Source organism: Diadema antillarum, unplaced genomic scaffold, assembly GCF_040938485.1.
Source record: "Diadema antillarum isolate AM-2024a unplaced genomic scaffold, OU_Dant_1.0 seq00000246_RagTag, whole genome shotgun sequence".
NCBI lineage: Eukaryota > Metazoa > Echinodermata > Echinoidea > Diadematoida > Diadematidae > Diadema > Diadema antillarum.
Genome location: NW_027271290.1, coordinates 817,398 through 821,895, shown reverse-complemented (window position 1 = coordinate 821,895; position 4,498 = coordinate 817,398).

The window sequence follows — 4,498 nt, the reverse complement described above, 5'->3', positions numbered from 1 at the left end:
TTTGCGTTATAGCCACAAGTGTATGTGTGTGTGGGGGGGCCGGGGGGGGGGGGGGCTGGACCTGTAGCCCCTCCCCTCCCTCTTCCACGAGCCACATAAACAGAAGCAAACTTGGCTTACCCTAGTTTAACCCAAGTTTCGCCATCCCCACTTTACAGAGAGTATTTCATCCCAAGAACATTTGTCATAACATTCATGATGATGATTCCTACATAATCCGATAAGCTTCATGTCTTTCTTGGCGAGATCGACAACAACCAGCTACAAACTAAGTTTATCACCCTTCCGTTGTCACAGCTTCAAAGCATTGAAAGTTCGTCACTTCCAAAATACGCAAAATCATACGTTCAAAGTGAGTTCGATCTAACACCCAAACTAAGAAAAATATATCATGAAAAGGGGAAAAATCAAAAGAAAAGATCAGGGAAGTGTAAATCAAACGGAGTGACCCCAAAGAGTCTACTTGACGACGTTTATAGCGGCCACCCCTCATCATCGACCCGGGATCTTCTGCTCGGCTTGAATAACATAAACCCGCTCAGAGATAGCAGCACGAAGAAAACAACGATGTTCATAAAATCGCAAAGTTCTCCCGCCCCCTCCTCCATATCTTCTCTTTATCTCACTCTCTTTCTCTACTCTATTTTCCATGCTTATTTTATGGAAGTGAGGAAATGCATCGTCAAGTCTGTTGCGGACGTACGTGGCGTTTCCCACGTAATCAAATCGTATAGACGTTTAGCCAGTTAATGACCAAATACCTGACTACTTTGTAAACGCTAAACGTTGATCCTTACCCCCCCCCCCCCCCCCCCTCCAAAAAAAAAAAGCCATTCACACAACTTACTCAATAAGTCCGATGAAAAAGAACACATATAGACTTACGGTAAGTTCTCTTTGCATAAAGAAAATACACAGTTGCAACGTCAAATCAAGAGAAAAAAAAATATATGAATATTATGATTCCACATAATTATGATACAATAACACATTTTTTTTCAAATAATGTTAATTCAAGCAGTTTTGGTCTTGTGATTTTACATAATAAGTCATAGTTATGTCAACACATTACCTGCTTTGGGTTTACCCTGATTTCGGAATTTGGTTTGCATTGTTCTTGTATAGACAGTGGCCACTCCTTCTTAGTGCGACTCAAATGTCATAAAGGATTGATGCAAACACGCTTCAAGAGAAATAATAAGTGGAGTGTTGGGATAAAACTAGGTGTTTGTGTGTTTGTGAGTTTCTTTGAAAAGGAGGAGGGGGGGGGGGGGGGCTATGGAGAGCGAAATTACTTTGACTGAGGGTTCAGTGTTCCCGAGAAACAGCAGCGAAATACTGTGGCGCCGTGAAGTCAACTTGAACGGGAGTCTGGCCGGGAATAGCAGATCAGACTTCCTCGGTGTCGCTGTACAATTATTATTTTGAGAGAATTCAGAACATCGACCTTTATTAGCGGTTTGGACGAGCGACGTCAAAGTAACAATCCGTTCGTTAAACTGAATCAATATTTACTCTCAATCAGCTAACAGTACACAGACACGTACTTCTGACTCCCGCTAAAAAGCCACATACATTGCTACAATCTCAATGGGGGAAAAAAAAGTATCCCTTGCTACGATTGATTGGAACAAACATTCTCCTATTCTTCTTTGTGGAAACGCTGTCCACTCAGTTTCAATGTCATTTTCGTTCAACCTTGTTCTCCTCTGTCTATACCTCCCGACATCTCTCCCTACTATTGGTTCCTTCTCTCTCCCCCCCTCTCTCTCTCTTTCTCTCCACTTCTGTCCCTATCTCTCTTTCCTAATCATGGCGTCAGAATTTGGTCTTGTTTCAGCGCAGATATGCAAATTTGAATAGCCGACTTTTCGTGTTTGGGAATCAGTTGCACGAACTCCGTAATGCCGAGAGCGAAAGAAAATGACAACTTTCAAGCAAGCTCTCTTCGAAATAATGCCGTGAGGTTAAGCGGGGCCAACAACGCCATCGAACTATAGGTTTCATAGCCAGGCGAAGGATAATTTCCTTATGCCGTTGGCAGCAGTTTATCCGTTGTCCGCCTTTCACTCCAAAACGTACCAAGGGTGTTTTTTTTTTCTCTCTCTCTCTCATTTTTGAGGAAATTTAACTGTAGTGAAAATTACAGTCACCGATCCGACATAGCATACCAAAACCAGCACTTGCATAAAATGCAAAGATTATAAAGCTTAGAGATGAAGTCGCCTCGGTGAAGGTTAGTCGTCTGCGATTTGAACAGTTAAAGGATGTCATTAGTTACAAGAGTTGATGGGTTACGAAAGCAGATCAAAAGTATCAAAAAGTACAAAAAGAAACTCGCTGGCCTTCAAATGCGCCCATATAGCAAAAAGAAAATCACGTAATGGTCTAACTTTATGTCAAGCGGAAAGTGCGAACAACTGCTGCATCTTTACAGAAATGATTATTGTGTCGCAATGGACGATGGTCGTTTCCAGTGTAAAGACTGGAGTGTTTCTTTTCTATGTTTCTTGCAGTCATCATGCAAGGTATGAGCACAAGTAGAGAATGTTTTTATAGCTAAAATGTGACTCTCCGTGCAAATTGAGTAGTTAAAGATGATATAATTGTGTGTGTGTGTGTTTTTTTTTATGCTTAAATACACTTCTGCATGTCAAAACAACAGGTGGTTATCTATTGCCCAGGAAACGACACTCTTTTACCGTTATCACGACGTTACCATCATTTTGCCCTGGATACGTTGTTGCATGAAGGCACATAGCACCACTTCTTGATGTGCATGGTCATAAATATGCGTCAGTGTGTTCACATTCTTTTTGTGTATGAGCATGTGCGTGGTGTATTTGTTTGTTTGTTATGATTTATCGGTGAGTGTTAGTGATATTCCGTTACGTCCTCCTGTGGGCCAGGGGAAACTCCCATTTTAACACTTTCTCACCTATTTGGCAGTAAAAGATATACGGCCTCTTCGATAAGCAGCCATTAAGAAGAACACAAAGGTTAAACAATACAACATTCATTTCTGCTCAAGTTGCACATATCATGTGCTTGTAACAACACACAAAGCTTCAAATGTCGGTATAATCGTGCACATAAACGTCAGCGAATGATATAACCCAGTCCTTGAGATGACAAACACGGTATACGTTTATATAGCAATGTCATTGAGAAGTAAAATTCATATTGATGTCGATGTTATTTTTCAATCTCGTTTTACCGCAGAAAAATGGTCGAAATGATGAATCCAAATACTTTCTCATAATTCACTGGCACAGAGGAAATATAGGGTGTAAAGGACATAATACTTTGATTGACATCGGAAGCTGATTATATTTGATGATCGCTGAAGAATGAAATTACCGATTTATCTATCGGGATCGTCTGGCTGCAGCCTGTGATGTGGCGCCCTGGCGTTGACTCAGGGAAACCTCGACGTCATCCATTGGGTGGTCTAGTGGTTTATTTCCGAATGCTTTATTCTGCGCTACGTAATTAGAATTCTGAGAAACAATGGGTACTAGAATCTGGACTTGGAATCTTGCACGCCATATTCCTGTCTCTGACAATAATGGTTCACGTACTTCTAAGAATTAATGCAGCTGGGGATGTTTTTACTTTTGCTTTTACTGTTGTTATTAGCATCATCGTTATAATTTCTTTAGTAGCAGTAGGGACAACTGTAGCGTTCTCACCATTTTCAGTGGTAGCGGTAGGAGTAGATTGACATGCTATTATAATAATCATCATCATCATTGTCACTATATCTTATCATCTTACAAACTTAATCAGTAACACCTTCATCCAGAATATCATCCTCTTTTTTTCATCAACATTGGTACTATTTCCAGCAATAAGATTATCACCTTTGGAAGAAATGCCTAATTTGTCACTTTAGCTTTTAGCTTTTTGTGTGCTTAGAATGATCTTCTTTACTCTACAGGTACAGCTTTCCTTTCCCTTGTAATGGAGATATTACCTCTGTATTCCGTTTGCGCAGTGACACGAAATAGACCAGCGCAAATTTCAACGAAATTGGACAAAGCGTACCTCCCTATCACCACTGGAATGTCGTGAAGTCATCTATCTGTGACACTCCAAGACTGCCCACACTGTCACATGACTCTGACTGCACATGCGCAATTACTTTTTTTTTCATGTAAATGTCAGGAAAGTCATTCATATTGACACATTGTCTTCGTTACTGATTGAATTGAATAGGATCGAGCAGGCCAGTACAAATGCCTCCTCAAGCATTGCGAAAGTTCACTTGATATTCTGTCTTTTTCCCCTTGTAAATGAAAAAAAAACAAAAAACAATGCGAGTGACGTCAAAGTCATGTGACCAACACAGTTGAGTTTGCGGTTTCCCAGGACGTAATATTTGACGACCCGCGCAGACATTTGATCTGTTGTAACTTCTTGACTCTTGATCGAAGGCACTCAAGAATTCGATAATCTCTTACTTGATTTAAAAAGCCTAAGCCATTATAAGCAAATT